Source organism: Rana temporaria, chromosome 4, assembly GCF_905171775.1.
Source record: "Rana temporaria chromosome 4, aRanTem1.1, whole genome shotgun sequence".
NCBI classification, from domain to species: Eukaryota; Metazoa; Chordata; class Amphibia; order Anura; family Ranidae; genus Rana; species Rana temporaria.
In genome coordinates, this window is record NC_053492.1 from 54,475,148 (window position 1) to 54,501,845 (window position 26,698).

General features: G+C 44.4%; 1 long non-coding RNA gene, 2 other non-coding genes and 2 pseudogenes across 3 annotated transcripts; all 5 read left to right on the forward strand.

Moving 5' to 3' along the window:
* Positions 1-206, forward strand: LOC120938623 (annotated as a pseudogene).
* Positions 207-6,502: 6,296 nt separating this feature from the next.
* Positions 6,503-6,675, forward strand: LOC120938663 (annotated as a pseudogene).
* A 6,130-nt stretch (positions 6,676-12,805) lies between these two features.
* On the forward strand, positions 12,806-12,993 carry LOC120938611. The gene has a single exon (XR_005749168.1). It is a non-coding gene; the product is annotated as a U2 spliceosomal RNA (small nuclear RNA).
* An 8,027-nt stretch (positions 12,994-21,020) lies between these two features.
* On the forward strand, positions 21,021-23,020 carry LOC120935288. The gene is made up of 4 exons (XR_005748394.1): positions 21,021-21,100; positions 21,194-21,322; positions 22,431-22,662; positions 22,888-23,020. It is a non-coding gene; the product is annotated as an uncharacterized LOC120935288 (long non-coding RNA).
* Positions 23,021-26,034: 3,014 nt separating this feature from the next.
* On the forward strand, positions 26,035-26,218 carry LOC120938562. Its single transcript, XR_005749135.1, has one exon. It is a non-coding gene; the product is annotated as a U2 spliceosomal RNA (small nuclear RNA).
* Positions 26,219-26,698: the final 480 nt, after the last annotated feature.

Consider the following 26,698-nt stretch of genomic DNA (forward strand, 5'->3'; position numbering starts at 1 on the left):
AAAGTTTGGCGGAGATACTCAGTCTGAAAAGTTCGCAAAAAAAAAAAAAAAAATCTGTTCTTATCAGTTTAATATCTGATACGTCCCCTATCTGGGGACCATATATTAAATGGATTTTTAGAACAGGGAGATGGAAGAAGAGCTTGCTCTGTCCACTCCACGCATCGACCTGGTATTGCAGTACCTCCAGGACCGGTGCACCCCTCTCTTACGCAGTGTCAAAAAATAGATTTAACTGGAACATCATCCAACTTGTTTGTCTTGTGTGTTCGTGTTGCTTGCTGACAATGTTTCTTGCTTAAACTCGGTTCCGTGCTATAATAAACTAGCATTTAACCCTTGTGTCTTTGTCTTCATTGCTTCTTGTCACTTTCTTGCCAAATGCCACTACTTTATCAAGTTACCTGTACAGCAACACCTAGATTTAGTCAGGGCATCCAATTTTCGACAAGTCAGCTAGTGTCCTACTCCTCGCTCTCTCTTTCCTAAGGCCCAAAATGAAGCCTTCGATAAGCAGTGACTACTCTGCTGACAAACAAGGGGGCTGAATTTGCTCCATTGCTGTGTGCCTTGCTGCATGCAGCAGCTAGCTAGCTAGAAAAGTCAGCTGTGGCAAGGGTTTTTTATTTTCATCCGGAGGATCCCTTAGTCTTTGACTCCCTCTAGTGGCCCTCGATTTTCTTCCACGTTATGTTAACTAAGTCCACGTTATGCTAACTAGGAGGCCGGCCCATGCAAATGATTTTCCTTGTTGAACGTGCACAAGGAGCAACGAGAAGCACCTGAATGTGTGCATATCTTATTTTGGGATGACTGAAGGTCATGACTGGGCTCCAGCAGTGTTGGGCAGGTGTCAGAAAAGGGTGGATTGTCCAGTAGACAGGGGGTCAGGCCTGTAGACCAGCGACACCCGTCTGGCTGAGGATTCACACCTCCGGACAGCCTAGACTGGGGGGAAGGGCGCTTGCCGGGTACAGGCAAACGGGCAACTCTCAGCGAGCCCTCCGGTGGGGCAAGAAAGCCGCTCGCTCGGAACAGAGAATAATTGGGTTATCGCTTCTCGGCCTTTTGGCTAAGATCCAGTGTTGTTCTGCTGTGCTGGTGATTGGTCAGAAGGTGCCCGGGGTACCTGACGGTCGGCCCTGGGGGGATCGTTCCTCTTCGGAGGGGCCCCCCCTTGCTGCTATTGGCCTTAGGCTTAGTCCCCGGGCAACGGGAAGCGATCGCCTACTTACTTCCCTTTGTGGGATGTGGAGTAGTCCCTAGGTGAACATGGTGTTTACACCTGACGCACCAAATACAGTTCGGCTGTCTGTTGTTGAGGAGAGGAGGGATGACGTTGGGCTGCACCATATTCAGAAGCGCGTAATCGAGGAACTGTTGGGAATGGCTCGTGAGAGTATTTTTTGCGTACAGTGCTTTCCTTCCACTGGTGTTTATGTCACCTTTTGGGAGAAAGCGGACTTGCAAACATGTTGGTTACGGCAGGCGGAGAAGCAGGGCGACCCTTTATTGGACGACATAACTTTCCATTGTCGGGAAAGCAAGTTGCAGATACCGGTCATTGTCCACATGTACAACCCTTTCGTGAAGAACGAGGAGATTGTGGCCTTTTTGGCCATGTACTGTGATTCCGTTTCTGCTGGACAGGAACAGGCCAATATTTTTGGAACATTCAATGGCAAACGTAAGTTTTGGGTCCAGCAGAAACGGGATCCAGACGGAATTGGAGGGGTAAGGCACCCACCCCAGACTTTTTCTATCGGGTCCAATCGTGGGTATCTTTGGTACCCAGGGCAGCCTACATTTTGCCGGCTGTGTTATTCTTTCGGGCACACCAGGGAGGAGTGTGTCATTGGCGAGGTTTGCAGGAACTGTTTCAAGCCTGGCCATAAGACCGCAGGCTGTGGGGAGGGCAGGAAATGCCATATTTGTGGTAGCCGGGAGCATCTTGCCCGGAATTGCCCGAAGGTGGCCCGGGGGAGTCAGCCAAGCCAGCAGTCGGGCCCACAGGGGAAAGACGCTGGAGGTGGAGAGTCACTGGAGAGTGGGGGAGGCAGAGCCTCCTATGCCGATGCAGTGAAGGGCAGTAACATCATTGCCCCTCCCCCTGTGTGTGATCCAGCCCATGCTGAGGATCTTCCTAGCGAGCCTCTAGATGCTGCCGTGGGGGACGTGCGCTCCAGTGGGGCTGAGTGCGCGCCCGAGGCCCTGGCAGCGGAGGGTGAGCAGGAAAGGGAGGTAGTGGTGGCTGATGGGGGGGGGCAGGCCCGAGTGCTGAGAGTCCTGCGCAGGAGGCAATGGACCTCAGCCACGACTCACTGAAAAGGAAAAAAGAAGAATCTCCTTTGTCTCCCTCACAGGTCATCGAGGACTACAGCGATGTGGGCTCTCCGAAGGAGGACGTGGCGGCTGACTCAGACGACTCGGGCCAATCTGACATCAGCGCTGACAAAGTGGAACATCTGCAGGATGTGACCGGCTACCACAGACCAAAGGCCAGGAAAAAAACAGAGGTAAAAAAAGGGGGGGTGGTTCCTGTGAAGACCCGGAGTTCTAAGGCAAGTAAGAAAAAGAAGTGACGGTCAATTTTCTTTTTTGTCTTGGACCGGTGTGCTGTCTAAACTTCCCTTAGATGAAATTAAGGATCTCTTCACTCAATGTTAGGAGTATAAGATCTGCATACAGGAGGGCAGCTATTTTCCAACGTTTTGCTGCCCTGCCCTGCGATATTTTGTGCTTGCAGGAGTGCAACTTGAGTGAGGAGCCCCGGGCTGCTGGTTGGACCCAGGGACCTGCTGTGTGGTCCCTGAATAATAGAAAGAGTGGCGGGGTGTGTGTGCTCTTTAAAAATAAAAACTTTAAGGTCCGAAGGGTTGTACATGTGGACCAGGGCCGGTGTCTGCTGTTTTTTTTTGAGTTTGGGGGTATTATTTTTCATCTGTTTTGTATATATGGGGCTGCTGTGAAAAATGAAAGACTTGCTCTTTTTGAAAAATTGAATTTTTTTTTGGGGGGGAGGGAACCTACTTTTTTGGTTGGGGATTTTAATTGTATTATTAGGGATGGGGATAGAGTGAGTAGTAGTGGGGTTGGTGGTGGTGGTAGCACAATGGACAAGTCGGGGAAGGAGCTTGGGGATATTGTTAGGATGTTTAATTTTATTGATGCTGGGTGTGATGTGGGGTCAACCTTTTTTAGTTCTGGTGGGAAGGTGTCCTCACGGATTGATTTTTGTTTTCTGTCCAGGAACATGAAAAAAGAATTTTTTAAAATTGAGAAGATGCCTTTCACGGATCATGGTAGGATTGATTGTGGAGTAAGTATATGTGCTGAAGGTTTGTATGGGAAGGGGGTGTGGAAGTTGAATGTGGATGTGTTGGAGGATGTGAAAATAAGAGAAGAGTATGGTAGGTTTTTTTGAGGTTGAAAGGTAGGAAGAATGATTTCGGAAGCATGGTTGTATGGTGGGAGTGGGTGAAAGTTAGGACAAAAGAGTTTTTTGTGAGGAAGGGGTGTGAGAGAGCGCGGAATGAAAGATTTATGTATTAAATGTGGCAAAAGAGGTTTGACTATTTGGAGGAAATGAGGGAGTTGGGAGAGGATGTGTCTGTGGAGATTGGAGAGGCGAGAGAGAAGTTGAATGAGTTTTTGGAGGCGAGAGGGAGAAAGATTGTGTTTCAGGCGAAAATGGAGGTGAAAGAGAAGGATGAAAGGTGTACTAAATTTTTCTTTAAGAAGGTGTTTGGAGGGAGGATGGAAATGAAGGATGTGGTGGATGAGAGTGGTGCGGTAGTGGTTGGAAATAAGGGTATAAGTGAGGTGGTGAGAAGTTTCTATTCTGAATTATATACGGCTGGTAAGATTGATGTGAGTGCGGAGAAAGAGGTTTTGGGTGAGGTTGAGGCGTGTTTGAGTATGGAGGATAGAGAGTTGTTGATGGCGGATGTAACGAAAGAGGAAGTGGAGAAATGTATGAGGAGTTTAAAAAAAGGGAAATCACCAGGTGGCGATGGGCTGCCGGTGGATTTTTATTGTGTTTTTTGGGAAGTGATTGGGGGGGGTGTTTTTGATGTATGTAAGGAGGTGTTGGCGAGTGGAAGTTTGTCTGAGTCTATGCGTGAGAGTGTTATTGTTTTGTTGCACAAAAAGGGAGATAGGAGTGATCTAAAAAATTGGAGGCCTATTTCACTTTTGAATGTAGATTACAAGATGATTGCGAAAGTTATGGCTGATAGAATGAGGGAGGTGATTGGGAAGATGGTGGGCGAAGAGCAAGTGTGTGCAGTGCCTGGAAGAAAGATTGCTGAGAGTTTGGTGAGTTTGAGGGATGCTTTGTGGTGGTGTAAGAGTAGGTGTCAGGGGGTGGCTGTGCTAGCAGTTGATTTTGAGAAAGCGTATGATCGGGTGGTGCATGATTTTATGTTTAAGGTATTGTCTAGGATGGGTGTGCCGGAGAGGATGGTTGGGGGGATTAGGAGTATGTATAAGGGTATGGTTAGTAGAGTGCTTGTGAATGGATGGTTAACAGGGGAGGTGCAGATTAAGGTGGGTGTGAGGCAGGGGTGTCCGTTGTCCCCTGTGTTGTTTGTTTGTGTGATTGAGCTTTTGTTGCGTATGTTGAAAAAGGATAAAATTGTGAGGGGTGTGGAAGTGCCTGGTGGGGGTGGTAAGTGTCTGAGTGTGATTGGGTATATGGACGACGTTACTGTATTATGTAGGAGTGTGGCAGGTTTGAGGAGGGTGAAATTGTTAGTGGATGTGTTCTGTATGGCTAGTGGTTTTAGGGTGAATATGGAGAAGAGCGAGTGTAAGGTGTTTGGAGTGTGGAGCGATGTGGCATCTTGTGGATGGAAAGAATGTGTTGGTGGTTTGAGGGTGCTTGGTGTAAAGTTTGGCTGTGATTTGTATGGTAGAGAAAGTTGGGAAGATGTGAGAGGGAAGCTGGAGAGGAAGATCCAGTTTTGGTCTTTAAGATCTATGTCTTTGGAGGGTAAAGCCCTAGTGGTTAAATCTGTGTTGTTGCCAATATTAATGTTTTTATTTTATGTTTTTCCAGCGCCAGACAGGGTGTTAAAAAAAATTATCAAATTATGTTTTACTTTTTTTTGGTCGTCCAAAATGGAGAAACTTAAAAGAGATAAAGTTGTGAAAGGTAAGTTGAATGGTGGGAAGGGTTTGGTGTGCATTGCGAGGTTTCTGGTTGTGAGGTATATAAGTATGTGTGTGAAGCTTGGTAAGTCTGAGAGTTTGGCAGGGTGTTTTCTGAGGTATGTGGGAGGTGGTGTGTTGAGGAGATGTAAATTGTTGGAGTGTGATTTGAGGAAGCCTGTGTGTTTTAACCCACCGTGGTTTTACGTGAGGATTGAGAGAGGTATTAGGAGGTATGGTTTGGAGAGTGTAAGTAAGGAAGCTTGGTGTGAATGTAAGAAAGTATTGAAGATGATGGATGGGAGGGAGGATTTGGAAATAATAGGTGGTTTGAGTGAGGCTAAGAGTGAAAGAGTGTGGCGGAATGTGTGTGTCACTGATCTGACCAATAGGCAGAAGGATGTGGCTTGGATGATTGTGCATGGGTGTTTGCCGACGAGGGTATTTCAGCGTAGAAGGAGGTTGGTTGACAGTGAGGTGTGTCCGAGGGAAGGGTGTAGAGGATGTGAGGATGTGGTTCATTTATTGTGGAGATGTGTGTTTGCAAAGAAAGTATGGAGGAAGATGGGTGGTTTAATTAAAGGTTTGACTGGAGTGGAAGATTTAACGTATGAGATTGGTTGTGTATGGATTGTGTGATCTAGGGGATGAAAAAATGAGGTTGTTTTGGTTGTTGGTTAACTGTGTGAAGGAGTGTTTGTGGGATGTTAGGAACATTTTAGTTTTTCGGAGTGAAGTGGTAAGTGTGAAGGAGTGTGCCGCCATGATCCGTGGAAGGCTATACTTCTACGGACTGTGCGATGTTAAGTATTTTGGGTTACCTAAAGCACAGGAATGTTGGTGTTTTAGGCAATGGAAATATTGGGTGTAAGTTGTGTTCAGGGTTATGTTTTTTTATGTTGTTTTTTTGATGTATTTAACTTTTTCATTTTTGTCTTTCAGGGTGAGTGCAGGCGGTGGTGAAGGGAAAGTGTGGAGCAAGTGTTGAGGAGTGTTTTTTGTTTGTGTAGGGATAGGGTTGAGGGATAGAATATTGTAGGGGTAGTTTTTTATTGTACTATTTTTGATGGGTGGAAGGGGTTTGCTGTAAATATTTTCTTGTTTTTTGCCATTTTTATTGTTGGATATTTTGATGATGTATGCTTTGTTTGTTGTTTGCCTTTGGGGTTTTGTGGGAGGGTTTTGAGGGAGGGTTTCGTGGGAGGAATGTGGGTGTTATATGTAAATATTTGTCAAAAACTTTTTGTACTATGTAAATATTGTATTTTGTATTGTGAAATGTTTGTTAAAGTTTTTTTTTGTATTTCTTGTTTTTATTCTTGTACAGTATGTACAATACGTTGTTGTACATATTTTTTGTTGTTTTTGTCAATGTTTACTTTGTATTTTATTTATGAAATTTTAAATAAAATAATTAATTTTTTTTTTTGGATTTTTAGAACAGGGAGATGGAAGAAGAGCTTGCTCTGTCCACTCCACGCATCGACCTGGTATTGCAGTACCTCCAGGACCGGTGCACCCCTCTCTTACGCAGTGTCAAAAAATAGATTTAACTGGAACATCATCCAACTTGTTTGTCTTGTGTGTTCTTGTTGCTTGCTGACAATGTTTCTTGCTTAAACTCGGTTCCGTGCTATAATAAACTGGCATTTAACCCTTGTGTCTTTGTCTTTATTGCTTCTTGTCACTTTCTTGCCAAATGCCACTACTTGCTGTATAGGTAACTTCATAAAGACCTAGATTTAGTCAGGGCATCCAATTTTCGACAAGTCAGCTAGTGTTCTACTCCTCGCTCTCTCTTTCCTAAGGCCCAAAATGAAGCCTTCGATAAGCAGTGACTACTCTGCTGACAAACAAGGGGGCTGAATTTGCTCCATTGCTGTGTGCCTTGCTGCATGCAGCAGCTAGCTAGAAAAGTCAGCTGTGCCAAGGGTTTTTTATTTTTATCCGGAGGATCCCTTAGTCTTTGACTCCCTCTAGTGGCCCTCGATTTTCTTCCACGTTATGTTAACTAAGTCCACGTTATGCTAACTAGGAGGCCGGCCCATGCAAATGATTTTCCTTGTTGAACGTGCACGAGGAGCAACGAGAAGCACCTGAATGTGTGCATATCTTATTTTGGGATGACTGAAGGTCATGACTGGGCTCCAGCAGTGTTGGGCAGGTGTCAGAAAAGGGTGGATTGTCCAGTAGACAGGGGGTCAGGCCTGTAGACCAGCGACATCTGTCTGGCTGAGGATTCACACCTCCGGACAGCCTAGAATGGGGGGAAGGGCGCTTGCCGGGTACAGGCAAACGGGCAACTCTCAGCGAGCCCTCCAGTGGGGCCAGAAAGCCGCTCGCTCGGAACAGAGAATAATTGGGTTATCGCTTCTCGGCCTTTTGGCTACGCTCAAGTGTAGTTCTGCTGCATTTGTAAGTGGTCAGAAGGTGCCCGGGGTACCCGACAGTCGGCCTTGGGGGGATCGTTCCTCTTTGGAGGGCCCCCCCTTGCTGCTATTGGCTGAAGGATTAGTCCCCGGGCAACGGGAAGCGATCGCCCTTCTAAAGGCGGACAAGGCGTTTTTCTCCAGGGTGCCCCTTTTGGGGTACCCTTGGACAGTGGGAAGGCGAGGTACCCTTTGGTGCCAAGATGGCGGGGCGCGGGCTCCGTGATTCGCTGCGCTTTCTGGTGAAGCCAGATTACAAGACGAAGGTGACGTTGAGGACAGTCGTTGTGGAGGTCCTGATGGAAGTCTTCAGTTTGAAGGTAAGCGATATTAAGTGTCTGCAAGATTTCCCCCAGCAAGGGGCTTACGATATAACTTTTGAATCTTCCGAGGTGTGCTGGAGGATCTTCGAAGATGCTAAAAAAAGGAAGAACGAAATTCTGAAATGTTTTGAGATCCAGCCTCTTTTCCTTCAAGAGGAAAAGATGATCACTGTTCACTTATATAATCCCTTTGCGGATTCGGCACTGTTGTGGGCTTTTTTAAAGCAGTACTGTGATGACTTAAGAGGGGGAGATAAGGTGATGAATCATTTTGGGATTTGGTCAGGAAAGTATCGTTTTTTTGGAAACTTTAAGAAAGACCAGAGCTGCATTTGAGGAGTGAAGAGGCCCCCGGCTGTCTTTACTATCGGAGGGGAGAGGGGTTTCCTCTTCTACCCGGGGCAGCCTAAATATTGCCGCAGATGTTTCAAATATGGGCACATGAGTGACGATTGTAATGAGGGGTTGGTATGTCGGCTTTGTGCCCAACCGGGTCATACGGCAAGAGAATGTAACAAGGGCAAGGTTTGCGATATTTGCAAAATGGAAGGACATTTGGCCAAGCAGTGCGACCTATATAAAGAAGCTAAGGAGACTTTTGCGGAGACTGCAGTTGGAGAAGAAATTCGGAGGATGTGGAACGCAAGAAAAGGAAAGAGCTTTTGGCAGAGGCAAGATAGTGGTGAGGGGAAGGGAGCCAAGGGGGGACCCGCGGAAGTTGATGATGATGCGACCCCATCTGGCATACCTCGTCCTGCCACAGCTGATGATGCTGTACCCGAAAATGGGGGGGTCCCTGTTGGTGGAGCGGGCGATGCTTCAGCCTCTGCTGGTGTAGCGGAGTCTGGAGTGGCCGGCTTCGGGCCTGGGGACCCTTCGCCGGGCGAAGAGGAGGGAACATCTGAAGTACCTGGAGTTGGTGAGGAAGAGGTCATGCAACAGGATACTGAGGGAATAACTGGAGCGGAAACAACTGCCTCTGAGTCGGGGCACAGTATGACACGGTTGCTGGGTGAAATTTCTGACAGTGAGGAAGAGATGGATGATTTTGATGATGAGGAAGAGGAGGAAAAAGAGGATGGAGAAGAGGGCATAGAATGTGGGCAGCGTCTTGTGCCTTTATCAGTAGAGGGGGAGGGGTACTCTGGTAAAAGAGCCCGGATTGAAGGGGAGGACTCTGGGAGTGGGGAGGGGTCACTCCATATTGCCCTTTCTGGGGACTCAGGAAAAGAGTCCGCCAGTTCTCCTGGTCCAAAAAGATGGCAGAGGAAGAGACAAAAGGTTAAGCAAGCAAGTAGAGAGGAGAAGATGTAAGATGTTTCCTAAGAACTTATGATGGCTGGAAAAATGGCTGTACGCTTTTTCTTTATTTTTCTGATGGCATTTTCTATTGGTTCTGTGAATGTGAGGAGTGTGAAATCCAGATGGCGTAGAGCTGCGGTTTTACAAGAATTGGCTGATAAAAACGCTGATATGTTCTGCTTGCAGGAATGTGGAGTGGACAAATGGCCGGGGGTGGAGGAGTGGAAATATGGCCCTGCTATATGGTCACCTGCATATGAATCCCGTAGTGAAGGGGTGGGGATTTTGTTTAAGAACCCTAATATACAGCTGTTATCTCATGAGGTTGTGATTCCCGGAAGAGTGTTGATTGCAGTAGTAGATTATTTGGGTGTGAAACTGCGTATTGTGAATTGCTATGCCCCTGCTGAACGGAGAGAAAGAAAGGAAATGTTTGAGACCTTAAAACTATACTTACCAGGAAGAATGGCTACAATTGTGGCTGGGGATTTCAACTGTGTGCGGAAGGCTGCTGAGAGAGATGGTGTGGGGCAGGGAGGAGGGGCGGACTCTACATCTAAAATGTTAAATGAGATGGTGGAAGATTTACATTTGAAGGATGCAGCAGTGGAGGTGGAAGGAGGTAGGCCATCATATACCTTTTACTCAGACAGGGGGTCCGTCAAGTCCCGTATTGATTTTATTTTTGTGTCTGAATCCGTTGGGGTGGATGGATATAAGGTATGTCCGGTGACCTTTTCTGATCATGTTCTGTTACTATGCACGGTTGATTTGGATGGAGGAGTGAAGTTTGGTGGTGGATTATGGAAATTAAATTGTGCAATTCTGGAGGATGTGGAGGTGTGTGAAAGATTTGAAGCCTTTTTCCAATACCTAGTGGGCAAGAAAGAAAGTTTTGGTGATGTGAGGTGGTGGTGGGACTGGGTAAAGGGTAGGGTGGCTGGTTTCTTTAAGGGTATGTGCGCCCAGAAAGCCAAGGAGAGGAGGGAGCGGGACAAGGCTTTATTAAAAAGGCTCCATTTTTTGCTCTTGTGCAAAAAGATGGGGTGTGAAGTAGATCAGGATCTACAGGAGGTAAGAGACGAAAGAAATAAGAGGCTGAAGGAGAAGGGTAAACAAATAGTATTCCATGCAAAAGTACAGGATATGGAAGAAGGGGAACGGTGTTCGAGGTTTTTCTTCAAAAAAGCCTTTAACGGAAGAAGTCTGATGCGGTCAGTGTTAAAAGGAGAAACGGAGGTGGAAGGAGAAGAGATGCTGGAGGAGGTCTTGAGATTTTATGAACAGCTGTATAGTAAACAGGAGGGGGCATCAGAAGAAGAGAGGATGGAATACTGCAAAGTGCTGGAAGAAAGCTTGATTTTGGACGAAGGTGAAGGACTTGGAGATCCTGTGACGACGGTAGAGGTAGAAAACGCCTTGAAGTGCATGTCCAGAAATAAGACCCCTGGGAATGATGGGCTCCCAATGGAGTTTTATCTCAAATTTTGGCCTATTTTGCAGGAACATATTGTGGAACTCTTAAACCTTTGTATGAGATCGGGAGTTATGTCAGGTTCCATGAAGCAGGGGGTAATTACCCTGATCTTCAAAAAAGGGGATCGTAGAGATATAAAGAACTGGCGGCCCATATCTTTACTGAATTGTGACTATAAGTTACTGGCTAAAGTGCTGGCCATGCGCTTGGGGCAGGTTGTAGGTAAGCTGGTAGGGGACTGGCAGGTCTGTGCTGTCCCCGGGCGGCGGATTACTGACAATTTGATTTTGCTAAGAGACCTTATTTTTTACGCACAGACTAATAACTTGCCCCTGGCCGTGGCTGGCATTGATCTAGAAAAAGCCTATGATAAGGTTTCCCATTCTTTCCTTTTTCAGGTGTTAAGATCAATGGGATTGCCGGAAGGGGTAGTAAAGATGGTGAGAGGGTTATATAAGGATATTTCCAGTCAAGTGATCATAAATGGGAATGTGTCAGGGCCCTTTCAAGTGTGCTCAGGGGTAAGACAAGGCTGCCCTCTATCCCCGATTTTATTTATATGCGTAATGGAGCCACTGTTGAGATCCGTCCAAAAAGATAAAGGTTTTAAAGGTTTCTTTATTCCAGGAGGAGGTGGAGAAAACGTCAAGTCCCTGTGCTATATGGATGATGTGGCTTTTGTATGTTCATCCGAAAGAGATCTGGCCAGAGCAGAGCTGCAGCTAAATATCTTTGGGACTGTATCCGGACTGAGTGTTAATTGGGCAAAGAGTCAGGTGTGCCCGTTAAGTGGATCTTTTGACACAGCCAGGTCAAAATTGAAAGGAACAGAGTCCTTGGAAGTACTTGGAACTTGCTTTGAGAGAAATCTCTTGGGACAAGCTAATGCCAAAAAATCCATTGAGAAGATGTCCAAGAAGTTGGATTTTTGGAAACTGCGCAAGTTGACCCTGACTGGTAAAATTTTAGTTGTTAAAGCAGTGGTGTTACCTCTTTTATTATACTTTAATGTTGTTTTCCCTCCAAGCAAGATACTGATGAAGAAGATGGCACGGAGCTTGTTCCTTTTTTTCTGGGGGGCTAAAATGGAAAGAGTGGCTCGTGCCACAGTGATGAAAAGCAGCAAGAATGGGGGGTATGATTTCCCTAATGTAGAAACTTACCTAGAGATGCACTTGTGGTTCAGCCACTGGAAAGCCTTTTCAGTCAATGGGAAGACTGCTCATCTGATGAGGTATCTGGCAGGTTGGTCCCTAATAAAATGGGGGTGGTGTGTAAAGGATTTGAAAAGACCTGTTGCCTTGTTCCCGCCTTCCTTCTACCTTAGGCTGGGGCAGTTCTTTGACCGTTATAGTCTGGGAAGTCTGGGTATAGGTGCCTTAAAAAAAGAATGCGTAGTGAAGTGGTTGAAAAGGGAGGAGGTGGTGGAAAATATTAGAGGCATGAGAAGTAGCTTTGCAAAGGAATGTTGGGCGAGATTCTCGTGGAGTGGTGTAACAAATCGTCAGAAAGAGATCTGTTGGATGGCGTTTCATGAATGCTTGTTGACCCTGGCTTTTTTGAAGGGGAGAGATTTGACTAGAAGAGAGGACTGCCCAAGAGAAGGATGTGGAGCAATTGAGTATGTACAACATGCATTATGGGATTGTGTCTTTGTGCAAAAGATTTGGAAAAGAGTGGAATCCATAGTCAGGAAGGTGACTGGCGTGAAAGTGATTGAGCCTGAGGTTGCTTTCTTTGGGGTGGTGGAAGGGAGTAAAGAAAGCCAAAGAAAGATGTGGATCATGTCTTGTATCTTTAAGGAGGTAGTGTGGGATGCCAGATGTTGGTGGTGGAAGAGTAAAGTTAATATGTCTGAAGAAGATTGTGTAAATATGTTCTATGCAAGATTGTATCTGGTGGTGTTGTATGATGGAAGGTGGATGGGTAAGGAAGAAGCGGAGGTGTATTGGGATCATGGGAGGTGGGGAGTGGGGTAGGAAGGGTTTTTTAACTTTGTTGGATTGATTTTTTAAGAATGATTTTTATGATTCTTTTGGCAAAAGAGTAAATGACCATACTAACGTGATGCAAAGAACACTGCTCTGAGATAAGTTGAGCTTAAAAACTCGGTTGAGTTGGTGATTCAGTCTGATTGGTATGTGAAAAAAAAAAAAAATCTGTTCTTATCAGTTTAATATCTGATACGTCCCCTATCTGGGGACCATATATTAAATGGATTTTTAGAACAGGGAGATGGAAGAAGAGCTTGCTCTGTCCACTCCACGCATCGACCTGGTATTGCAGTACCTCCAGGACCGGTGCACCCCTCTCTTACGCAGTGTCAAAAAATAGATTTAACTGGAACATCATCCAACTTGTTTGTCTTGTGTGTTCTTGTTGCTTGCTGACAATGTTTCTTGCTTAAACTCGGTTCCGTGCTATAATAAACTGGCATTTAACCCTTGTGTCATTGTCTTCATTGCTTCTTGTCACTTTCTTGCCAAATGCCACTACTTTATCAAGTTACCTATACAGCAACACCTAGATTTAGTCAGGGCATCCAATTTTCGACAAGTCAGCTAGTGTTCTACTCCTCGCTCTCTCTTTCCTAAGGCCCAAAATGAAGCCTTCGATAAGCAGTGACTACTCTGCTGACAAAAAAGGGGGCTGAATTTGCTCCATTGCTGTCTGCCTTTCTGCATGCAGCAGCTAGCTAGAAAAGTCAGCTGTGGCAAGGGATTTTTATTTTTATCCGGAGGATCCCTTAGTCTTTGACTCCCTCTAGTGGCCCTCGATTTTCTTCCACGTTATATTAACTAAGTCCACGTTATGCTAACTTGGAGGCCGGCCCATGCAAATGATTTTCCTTGTTGAACGTGCACGAGGAGCAACGAGAAGCACCTGAATGTGTGCAATTCTTATTTTGGGATGACTGAAGGTCATGACTGGGCTCCAGCAGTGTTGGGCAGGTGTCAGAAAAGGGTGGATTGTCCAGTAGACAGGGGATCAGGCCTGTAGACCAGCGACACCCGTCTGGCTGCGGATTCACACCTCCGGACAGCCTAGACTGGGGGAAGGGCGATTGCCGGGTACAGGCAAACGGGCAACTCTCAGCGAGCCCTCCGGTGGGGCCAGAAAGCCGCTCGCTCGGAACAGAGAATAATTGGGTTATCGCTTCTCGGCCTTTTGGCTAGATCAAAAGGACTCCCGCGCGTGACCGGTTTTTCGGGGATCAGCGGGCCAGGCCTCTGAGCCTGGCCAGGTGAGCATATCACTTTTGGGGGTTCCCCCTGAAAGGAGAAGGCCTATGATTTGCATAGAATTTCTATAATCATTAAACCAGTAATGGATGACAATATCCATTATACTTCAGCGGTCCATGAGGTGCGCTTCCGCAATGCGGTAAAATTGAAATTGAAGGAGAATGCAAAGAAGAAGACTGTGCTATGTTGGTCATGGGAAAAATATTGTCTGTATGCGGTGTGCAAGGAGAAGAATTGCTATTTATGGCAGAATATCGTAACCAGGGAGTGGTGGAGGTGGTGTTCAATTTATATGTAAATTATCAGGATTTCAAGAAGAAGTGGCAAGAGAAGAAAAATGATCCTGAGATGAAGAGATTCAGTGTGGAATTTCTTCATCGCAACCCATGGAAGATGGTCACTGTCATGATGTATAATCCATACGTGACTACTAGTGAAGTGACAGATTTCTTGAAGATTGAATGCGAGGAAGTAGAATTCGTAAGGAAAATTAAAAATAGTGTGGGTGTTTGGTCCGGTAAAAGACTGTATAGGTGCAGATTTTATGTGAACGAGTTCGCTGAAGACAACTTGGAACATATAAAACAGACTTTCCAAATTGGTCGTAATAGGGGGTTCCTGAAGTATTCAGGGATGCCTCCCTATTGCTGGAAATGTGCTGACAGAGGACATACAACAGCAAAATGTGATCTCTTGACAAGATGCAGGAATTGCAATGGATTGGGACATACATTGGAGAACTGCACGTTTCCCAAGAAATGTACGCATTGCCAAGGTACGGACCATCTGTATGAAGAATGCCCGACCAGAGTGAAAACGTTCGCTGAGAAAGTGGTTGGAACCAAAACCGGAAAAAAACTGAACTTGCCTGAAGACGAGGATGTCCTAAGGCAAGTAGTGGAGATGGAAAAGGAGCTGGGTAAGGAGAAAGAACCGGAACATGCTGAAGGTGAAACTGAACGAGTTGAACCAAATGTGATGGCAGAGAAGGAGAGTGAAATGGTGGTGGAGGAAAAACCTGTGGAAAAAGAGATGGACTATCAGTTTGAGAAGGAGGCAAGACCACAGGAAGAACCTGAAGAGGAGGGGGCGAAGAAGAGGAGGAAAGTCAACCCGAGTACTGATACAGTAGAGGATCTGTTTGGACCGGCGTAGTCACCGGATTCCTATTCCTGGATCATGGATGTGGCAAAGGAGGAGGATGAAGGAAGCTCAATAACATCAGAGCCAGTCGTTAGAAAGCTTCATGATGGCAGTGAGGATGATCCTGGTTAGCCAAGAAGTGAGCTGGTGATGGAATGTTTATTTTTGTCTCACACTACTCTAATTTATAGGAATGCAGTTGTGCGATCTTAATGTGCGATCCATCGCAAATGGCCGACGTAGAATAACAATTTTTTATTTCTTTTCTACTATCCAAGCGGATATCTTTTTGTTACAGGAGTGCGGAGTGGAATTTAAGTTGCATTATGATGATTTGGAAAGGGATTGGAAGTATGGCCCATCTTTATGGTCAGGGGAAAATGGAGTTAAAAATTCTGGTGTTGGCATCTTGATCAAAAATAAGGATGTCAAAATCATTTCTGTTACTCATATTGAGCCGGGAAGAGCTTTTTGGGTTAAAGTTTTGTTTATGGGGAAGGAAATGAAAATAATTAATATATATGGCTCAGTAAGGAAAAATGAGCGATGTGATTTATTTGAAAAATTAAAATACATTTTTAATGGGTCAGGAGCCAGTTTTAGTTATGGGGGATTTTAACTGTATTTTACGTCCGGGTGATAGGAGTGGAGATAACTCTTTAGATAAATCATCAAAAATTTTGATTGAAATGTGTGAGGACTTGAGACTGCAGGATGTATGGAGTATTGTGGGCAATGACAGCAACAGGTTCACATGGCAAAGTACAATTCCAAAGTCACGGATTGACCATTGTTTGATTGCAAATGGGGTGAATGCGGTGAGTTGGGAGTTGTGTGATAATTTATTTTCAGATCATCGGTTAATTTTAGTTCAGGTAAATGTGGAAGGATGTGTGTCTGTGCAAAGGGGCTTATGGAAGTTGAATGTGTTGTTATTAGAGGATGGATGAACTGTTTCGTGTATTGTATGTGAGATGTGTGAGGGCTAAAAGAGGGTTTTTGAATGTGTTAAAATGGTGGGACTGGTTCAAAGTACAGTGCAAAAACTTTTTCATTAGATTTGGAGTCAGAAGGAGAAATGAACAAAGGAAAAAATACTTTATTTTGAACACAAGATGGCAGTGTTTGATCAAATTAAAGGACATTGGTGTGGATGTGAGTGATGCAATGGAGAAAGTGTGTGAGGAAAGAAAAAAAATAGATAAATGAGAGAGGGAAAGAAATTATATATAGAGCGAAAGTTGAGGAGTTAGAAATGGATGAGAAATGCACAAGATTTTTCTTCAAAAAGTGTGTGCAAAAGAAAAGTATGATTAAAGAGATGGATGGATGTAAGGAAATGGATGGGATTTTGAAGAAGGTTTTTGATTTTTATCAGTTTCTTTTTTCTAAGAAAAAAATTGATTCTTCTTTTTATCTTGATTTTTTGGAAAAATTGGATGGGAAAGTGGAAAGGAGTATGTATGGAAGTTTAACTGAGAGAGTGACGTGTGCAGAATTAGAGATGATTGTGAAAAGTATGGCTAAAGGGAAACACCAGGGTGTGATGGTTTGAGTGTAGAGCTTTATTTAAAGTTTTGGGATTGTGTGAAAGAGGACTTGTGTGAAATGGTGAATTATGTGTTTGAGTGTGGTGAATTATGCGAATCGCAAAAGGATGGAGTGGTGACTCTGATCTTTAAAAAAGGTGATCCAACTGATATTAAAAACTACAGACCTATAACACTACTCAACGTGGACTATAAAATTATAGCTAAGTTGTTGGCGTGTAGATTAAAGGAGGTTGTCAAATGTGTGGTAGGTGAGAGTCAAGTGTGTGCTGTGCCTGGTCGGAGTGTGTGGGAAAATTTGATTTTGGTGAGAGATGTTGTGAGTGATATGTTGGATAGGAATGGTGGAGTGGCATTACTTTCTTTTGATTTTGAGAAAGCGTACGATAGGGTGAGTCATGAATTTATGTTTTTGGTATTGGAACGAATGAACTTTCCGAGAGAATTTGTAGGTATGGTGAAAGTGTTGTATAAGAATGTTTTTTCACGTGTGCTGGTGAACGGTGCTCTAACGGAGAAAATTAATATTAACTCTGGTGTTCGACAAGGCTGCCCATTATCACCTTTATTATTTATTTGTTGCATAGAGCCGTTAGTGGTGAGTCTGCACAGAGAAAAAATAATCCGTGGAGTGACTATACCAGGAAGTGGTGGAAGGGAAGCAAAAGTTTTGGGCTACATGGATGATGTGGTTGTCGTGTGTAAGGATGTGAGATCGGTGAAGAGAGCAGTGTTTGTGGCTGAGTGTTTTTGTTCTGCGTCTGGCTTTAAAATAAATTTGGACAAGAGTGTGTGTTGTGGATTTGGTAATTGGAGTGTGTGTGAAAGTTTGAAAGTGAATGTAATTAGAGAGGAAATAAAAATTATTGGAGTTGTTTTTGATCAAAGGAACAATGGTGTTAAGAGTTGGGAAGGTGTGTTTGATAAGGTTAAGAAAAAAGTGGCCTTCTGGAAATTTTGAAAATTAACAATTTGTTGTGAAAATATTAATAATTAAAGCAATTTTTTTATCATTGTTACTTTATACCGGTTTAGTTTTCTACCCTGGAGAGTTGATCTTGAAAAGAATCATAAGGGAACTCTTTATGTTTATATGGGTTGCAAAAATGGAGAGAGTGAAGAGAGAGGTGTTATGTAAAGAAGTGAATAAAGGAGGAAGGGGGATGCCTGATGTGAGATTGTTTTTGTGTGTGAGATATCTTGGAATGATTGTGAAAATGAGTGGGAAGGAGACATTAACAGGATGTATGATTCAGTATGGTGGTGGCAAAATTTTAAGAAGATACAAATGGGTGCCTGTTAATTTGAATGTGCCTTATGCGGAGATTTTGAGTTGTCATTATAAAATTTTGTTCAGATTTATTAAACGTTATAATTTACAGGAATATGATGTGGAGGAATTCAAAGATCCTAAGAAGGTGATCAAAAAGATTTTGAGTCTTCAGTATGTAGAGATGGTGGATAGGTACAATGAGAGGGTGTCAAGGAATATTTGGAATATGGTTGTTAACAAGAATCTGACAAATAGCCAAAGTGATTTAGGATGGCAGATAGTGCATGAATGCTTACCTGTGAGAGCGTTTCAATATAGAAGAGGTTTACTCCGATCTGGGAGGTGCCCTAGGTTCCCTTGTGGCAACGATGAAACGGTAATGCACTTAATGTGGAACTGTATTTTTGCACAGGATTTCTGGAAAAGAGTGGGTGACATCTTGAAAGTGGTAACAGGAATGGCACGTTTGAGTTTTGACAGAGTGGTGTATGGTGTTAATTTAGGTGTAATGCAAGATAAGAAATGGGTGGCGTGGAAAATTATTAGTTCTGGAAAAGAAGTGTTATGGATGTGTAGATGTATTTTAGTTAATAAGAGAGAGATTGTAAGTATAGATGAATGTGTAAAGTTTTTGTTGTCTAAAATGCATATATATTTTTTGTGGGATTTGAAACGTATAGGTGAGAGTGCGAATGATGTGTGGAAAATAAGTGAGTGGTATTTGTTTAAATAAAATATACAACTTTAAATTTAATATAAAAAATACAATAATAATTAAAAAAATTATTAATGCCAAACAAATGATGTAAATATGATCTCAACATAAGGAGTTCTTCAGTGAAGTTTTGTCTTGACGTTGAGAAAAATCATGAAATAAGCTGATGTTTGGTTAAAAAAAAAAAAAAAAATAATCTGTTCTTATCAGTTTTCGGCGGAGCACTGAAGCACCTCTTTAGTAGAGGGTGGATGTAATCCAATCATGTGATAGGCACCTGGAAGGATGGTTTCAGCAGGGGCTATGCCGGGCTACCCGACTGTCTGGGGGCAGGCCACTAGTCGAGTCTGAACCATCTGGAAGGGTGCTCCTGGTAGACGGAGAGGCATGAGATCTTGGTGGAAGGCCGGGGCCCTGGCCTTCTGGCCTGGATTTGATGCAGTTCCTAACCCGCCTTACCAGTTTCTCGAAAAGGGAAAGCTGGCCCGACCCTTCAGTGGAAGGTCTAGTGAGTAGTTAGTACCTCTCGAGTATAATTAGGTAAGGAGCGAAAGAGGTGTATGGGCACTCTCCCTGAGCCTCCGGTAGCTCCCGACCCTTTCTGGTTGAGGTGGGAAGGGGGCCGTGGCTGTCCGGGCCGTGAACCAGGGTCCATTGAAAAGCCTGTGGAGATAGTGCCCCTGGAGTGGCAGTCCAGGGGTGCCATACATTGCACTGAGTGTGTGAGGGACACTCAACGTGTGGCACCTTTTTGGTCACTTATCTCCACACACTTTTAGCACCTGCCTCTAGGGCCAGGCCTTTTGGCTAGGACCAGAGGAATTTTTGATTCCTGGCCGGAGGGCCGGCCAATGTATTGCACATTGGTCACTTTACCTCACTCTCCCATCTTCCTTCTTCCCCACTTTCTTTTTATTTTTCCCCGTGTTTGTCTAGTTTGTCACTTATTTTTGTTTGGTGCACTGCACTTTATGTGTGATAAGTAGGGTGCTGGTCCTCGGGCCTGCCCTGAACGTCTTGGGAGTAGGTGGACATGGCCTTCTGGCTTAGTTCGCCTGCTCTCATGGGGTCTCCCTTCGTGAGGGAGCCTCACTGTTGTGTCCGTGCTGGCTTCAGCTACATGGGCCTTGGATGGGTTCATGTGGCTTCGGCTGCATGGACCACTGACAACCTCCGTCCCTGTCAGGAGCCTTGCGCCCCGGGGGATCAGGGTCAGGCCCTCTTCGGAGGGCCTATTGACGATGCACCCGTCACAGGTTTTGTTGCACCTCCTTGTGTGTTGAAAAGAATTTTCCCAAATGGGGTTATTGCGCAGCTCAAAAGGAGAGAGGTAATACCATGTAATAAAAAAGTTGTATTTATTCACATGTTAAAATTGGACAAAAGTGGACAAAAATTGGGTAGCATAAATTGATGGAGCATGAGTTGTATCAAGTACACAAACAGCGTTTACATAAATGTATAAGAAGCAGTACACAAACAATGTTTATACAGTCAAAAATGTGCATTGTAGTAAAAACAATCTAACGAATGTTTCAAACTTTGGAGGTCTTCTTCAGAGAGTTTGTGTGGCTGGAAAGGAACATATAGTGGTTAGACATCTCATGATCATAATTTAGGTAATAAGAGGTACATTGTTGGTTTTACAAAAAGCCCTTTGGCTAGAGGAGCAGTGTGCACGTCAACATAAACTTATGTATGTTGTGATAGGGTCACCAGTGTTTTTGTAATTATGTGTATTAAAATATGAAACTGTATATATTCTTAGGACTATATATGTGTTTGCTCTCATGTTTCTGAAATCTATTTATAACCAATTCCTTTTTCCTGGAGTATTCCCTCTCCCCTTTTCCCTATGACATGTCTCTTTGTTTGGCTGGTCCAGGATGCTCCCCTCCTTTTCCCAGGTTGTGGCAGCTGCCACTCATGTGGGCGTCCCGTCCACCGCCCAGCAGGGTGAGACAATATCGCAATTCGTTGCGCTATATCAATTCCCCACATGATGGCGACAGTGCACGGCCGCCGCGTGTGGGGAGCGCATTCTCCCCCTGCTGGTGGCATGTACGCACCGCCCTCACACCCAGTGGCGTGCAACGCGCGTGCGCGGCGGGTCCGCGCGCACGCGGTGACGTCACATCCTCTCGTGGGATGGTGGGGGCGGCGGCTGTAAGCCAACGACGATGGCGTGCGTACACGCCGAGGAGACCACCGCCGCCATGCACCTGGCTATACCAGGTGCGTTTTTGGCACCCTGACCCACCAGAGTGGGTGGGGAACGTTGTGCTTGATTAGGCAGAGGGGCGGATCGACCGCAGCCCCCTCAGGTGGTACTCGTTCTTTCCCCCCCTCCCCTCTCCACAGGTGGTACTTGTTTCTCCATTCCCTACAATTAGGCTAGATGCACTCTATTTATTCTGGCCTTACCTGCTGGTTTGGAAGGATCTTGCTTGGTACTTCCAACTACTAGCATATTGGTGGCCTCTATGCTATAGGTGAGTTTTATTTCTTACATCCTTTTTCTGGCCAAACATTTTGGCTTCTCTGGTTTCATTCCAAAAATGACCCTTTTTACTCTTATATTTTAGAAGGATTAACCTTGTCTGCTTGCTGCTGCTATTTATATCCCAGCAGCTTTTGTATCTGACACCAGTGATCTCTGCTCAGGAAGTCTTCTAATTTCTTTTAATTCCCAACTGAATCTCTACAATTCAAAGGTACAGCTCCCCCCCCCCCACTCACCCTTATCCTTGATGCGTTTTTAACATCAGGTGTTTGCCATTCACTGTTTAATGTTGCCCAGCTGCCCTCACTTCAATATATCCTGTAGTTTCCGTTCCACCATGTCTCCAATCCCATCCTTCTTTTTGCTTTAGTTTATATAATTCTCTTTCTGTACTATCACCCCCCCATTCTCCTCTTTCCCCAGTCCATTTCCCCACACCGTTGCCTACTTTTCACTTCTTGTTTCTGTACCTTCACCCCTCACTTTTTCATTTCCCTTCCTTGTCCTTCTCATTTTCCTCTCCCCCGTCTCTTTGTTTCACTTTGTGTTTTCCCATCAGCTAATTCTCACCTCCGCATTCTTGCGACTGATGCAAGTTTATTTGTGCCTCCCTAGGTCATTCACTTCAATTACTCACCGTCATCTTCACTGTTTTTTCATTCCTTTTCACTACCTCTCACCTCTCCCCTCACTTCACTCCAATCTACTCCCATCACCCCCATTTCCTTCACTCCTCCTCACTGTTCTCCACATACTAACACTCCCACTATTTCACCACACATTTCTTTCACATTTTTACACTATCTCTTTCTCATGCTTCATTTTTTCTTCCCTTTCCTTTTATCCCTTTCTGTTTCTATTTTTTATTTTATTTTTCTATTTTTCTATGGTTCTTCTGCTCACATCTAATTTTTCCTTTGTCTTTTTTCTTTCCCATCTCTACCCTATTTTTCCTTTGCGTTCTTTCCATCTTGTTTTCATTATCTTTATTCAGTTTTTCATATATACATATAAAAAGGGTAAGAGGGAAGAAAAGTATATATATATATATACTTTTCTTCCCTCTTACCCTTTTTTCTCTTTCCCTTTTATGTTTTTCTTTATTCTCCTTTTGTCTTTGGGGAGACCCCTGTTTCCGTATTCTAGAGATTATTATCTTATCTTAGTACTCTTGAGCACTTCTTTTCATTATAGCCTGTGACGGTTATCTACATTTACCGTCACTTCTCACCTCAGAGCCCCAACAACTTTTTAATAACTCGTGCCACTACATATGTATGTAGACATCCAGAATATCAATTTTACTATTCTGTTTACAGGCTTCTTTATTAAACCTCCTCGTTCCACCGACTTTCCCTTACCGCTCCTGGTTTCTATATGGTCATTCCATCTTGGCCCCATAATTTTTGGGGGTGACCTCTTGTGGTGTTGAGCGGGGTGTTTCACATTATGTGGACAGCTGTTTTTTCTGCCTGGGATGGAAGCTATCCTTATTAGACCGCCTGATGCTGCCGCTTGGACTGCAGCACATCATTGAGACACATCATCAAGGTAAAGGAATTAATAATTAAAAACTAAAAATTAAAAAATGTATTCAAGATACTTTTGTTTGCAATGTTGCATACGAATTTGCTTAATTTTTTGATCTTTTGCTTTCATTGCATCCTTTTGCACACTGCTCCTCTAGCCAAAGGGCTTTTTGTAAAACCAACAATGTACCTCTTATTACCTAAATTATGATCATGAGATGTCTAACCACTATATGTTCCTTTCCAGCCACACAAACTCTCTGAAGAAGACCTCCAAAGGTCGAAACATTCGTTAGATTGTTTTTACTACAATGCACATTTTTGACTGTATAAACATTGTTTGTGTACTGCTTCTTATACATTTATGTAAACGCTGTTTGTGTACTTGATACAACTCATGCTCCATCAATTTATGCTACCCAATTTTTGTCCACTTTTGTCCAATTTTAACATGTGAATAAATACAACTTTTTTATTACATGGTATTACCTCTCTCCTTTTGAGCTGCACAATAACCCCATTTGGGAAAATTCTTTTCATCATTTTTATCGGGGTGAGCAGCCACATTCTCTCCACCATAGTGTCCTGTCTCTTTTCTCCTTATGTGTGTGCACTTTTTCCCTGCACCGGGTGAAGTTTTTGGGTTGTGTTTTGCACGCCACAGGCTTTTCAATAGAAAAAAAAAAATCTGTTCTTATCAGTTGCCAATAAGTGGTGCTAAGCTGACTGTCCCCGGTACCCTGTGGCAGGGGGAAAGGGATGGCAGTCGGCGGACGCTAAGCCTGTTGGCGTGGAGGTGGAAGCCTTCTGATCGGGACAGAGAGGCATGAGGTCGAAGCCAAGAGGCCGGGTCCCTGGCCGTTGGCCTGGATTTGGTGGTATCTGCCCCAGTCAGTTGTTCTGGAGGGAACCCTTGCTTCTCCTTTAACCGGGAAGGAGCGGGTAGTACTTCCAGAATGTGATTAGGTGGGAGAGATAGGGGTTGTGGGTAGAGCCTGCTTAGGTGGGTTCTCCCCGACCTCTTCTCCCACCTTCCTGGCTGGGAAGGGTGCTGCCGGTCCGGACCGGGGGTTAGGGACCGTTGAAAAGCCCGTGGAGATTGTGCCCCTGGAGTGGCAGTCCAGGGGTGCCATACATTGCACGAGTGTTTGAGGGGCACTCATCATGTGGCACCTTCAGGTCACTGATCTCCACACACACACCTTTTTGACACCTGCCGCTAGGGCCCGGCCTTTTGGCTAGGACCAGTGGAATTTTTGTTTCCTGGCCGGAGGGCCTGCCAATGTATAGCACATTGGCCACTTTACCTCACTCTCCCATCTTCCTTCTCGCCACTTTCCTTTTTTATTTTACCCCGTGTTTGTTTGTTTTGTCACTTTTTTTGTTTGGTGCTTGGCACTTTGGTGTACGTTTAATAAACCGTGATAAGCCGAGATCATGATGATCACGGCTTATCACAGAGCATTGCCGGTTTAATAAACTGTGATAAGGAGCAGGGAACGCATTCTCCACTTCACATCACAGCACATGGATGTTTTGTCACAAACGGACAGTTTAATAAACCGTGATCTGAAGATTTCACAGCTCTTCACCTGAAATATCTCCCTTCCAGATTCACCGGCTCAGAGGTGGAGAAGCTGGTGTGATAAGAGGAAGAAGGCTTATTTCTTCCTAATTTCAACACCAGTGGGTTAAAAATTAATATTAACAACAATATACACGTGTGTATATAGATACTGTGTATATGTATGTATATATATATATATATATATATATATATATATATATATATATATATATACACACATACATACACACACAGGGCAAGTTCCACAAAAACGGGTGTATATCTAGGTTGGCGTAGCGCATATCATATGCGCTACGCCGCCGTAAATGAGAGTGGCTCCAAGGGTATCCACAAAGAACTTAACGTAAATCTGCCGGCGTAAGCCCGCGTAATTCAAAGCAGGCTTGGAGTGGGCGTGTTGTATGGTAATCTAGTATGACCCCACTTAATTGACGCTTTTTACGAATGGCGCATGCGTGGTCCATGGTCGTATCCCAGTGCGCATGTGCAAAATCACGCCACAAATAGTCAATGCTATCGACGTGAACGTAACTTACGCAAAGCCCTATTCGCAAATGATTTACGCAAACGACGGAAAATTTGACGCTGTCCCGATGCCCATACCTAACATTGCGTACACCCCATAGAGGCAGGGGTAACGTTACGCCGAAAAAAAGCCTTACGTAAACGACGTAAAAAAAAGGGCCGGAGCGGACGTACGTTTGAGAATCGGCGTATATAGCTAATTTGCATACTCTACGCGGAAATCAACGGAAGTGCCACCTAGCGGCCAGCGTAAATATGCACCTAGGATCCGACGGCGTACTAAGATGTACGTCAGTCGGATCTAGCCCACATTCAGGCGTATCTTGTTTTGTGGATACAAAACAAAGATACGACGGCGCATCGTAGAACTTACGCGGCGTATCAATAGATACGCCGCCGTAAGTTTTTTGTGGATCTGGCCCACAGTATCTATATAACACGTGTGTGTGTGTGTGTATGTATGTGTGTATATATATATATATATATGAATATATATATTCATGTATTTGTGTATATATACTGTATATGTATACATATATATAAATCCGGTATATGTGTGTGTGTGTGTATATATATATATATATATATATATATATATGTGTTATCACATGTCTGAAAACATTAATTACATGTTCTTTTAAACTTTAGTTTCAATTTTTGAACTCGGCTGCACTGTAATCTCACAATATCTCATGAGATTACAGGCAGTCCACCCACTTTTACACAGATCTCGGCTGTTTTCAGAGAAAAAACTTCACCTCTGTTCACCATCTGAGAACTGAAGTTCTCAGTTTATTAAACTGGCTGCAGAGGAGATAATTTTCCTCCTGAGAACTGCCGTGAACAGCCGTGAACTGAACTGAGAAAAAACTTCACCGTTTATTAAACGGACACCTTTATGTGTGGCGAGTAGGGTGCTGGTCCTCGGGCCTGCCTCTGAAAGTCTTGGGAGTTGGTGGACCCGGCCTTCTGGCTAAGTTCGCCGGCTCTCATGGGGTCTCCCTTCGGGGGAGCCTCACCGAGGAGGGTTCTGTTTCGGCAGTCCCTCCGAGGATGTTGGGTCCTTGTGGCTTCGGCTGCTTGGACCAAGATGGGTCCATATGGCTTCGGCTGTATGGACCACAGTAACTCTTTTCCCTGTCAGGAGCCTAACGCCCCAGGGATCAGAGACGGGTCTTCTTCGGAGGACCACTGACGTATGCACCCGTCGCAGTTTTTTGTGATTTCACTCTTTATGTGTGCACATTTTTCTCTGCACCGGGTGGAGTTATTGGGTTGTGTTTTGCACGCCACAGGCTTTTCAACAGAAAAATCTGTTCTTATCAGTTTAATATCTGATACGTCCCCTATCTGGGGACCATATATTAAATGGATTTTTAGAACAGGGAGATGGAAGAAGAGCTTGCTCTGTCCACTCCACGCATCGACCTGGTATTGCAGTACCTCCAGGACCGGTGCACCCCTCTCTTACGCAGTGTCAAGAAATAGATTTAACTGGATCATCATCCAACTTGTTTGTCTTGTGTCTTCTTGTTGCTGCTGACAATGTTTTTTGCTCTAATAAACTGGCATTTCACCCTTGTGTCTTTGTCTTCATTGCTTCTTGTCACTTTCTTGGGGGAAGGAAGAAGTTTTTTTCTGCTCACCAAATGACACTACTCGATTAAGTCACCTATTCAGCAACACCTAGATTTTAGTCAAGGCATCCAATTTTCGACAAGTCAGCTAGTGTTCTACTCCTCGCTCGCTCTCTCTCCTAAGGTCCAAAATGAAGCCTTCAATAAGCAGTGACCACTCTGCTGTCAAACAAGGGGGCTGAATTCGCTCCATTGCTGTGTACCTTGCTGCATGCAGCAACTAGCTAGAAAAGTCAGCTGTGGCAAGGTTTTTTTATTTTTATCCGGAGGATCCCTTAGTCTTTGACTCCCTCTAGTGGCCCTCGATT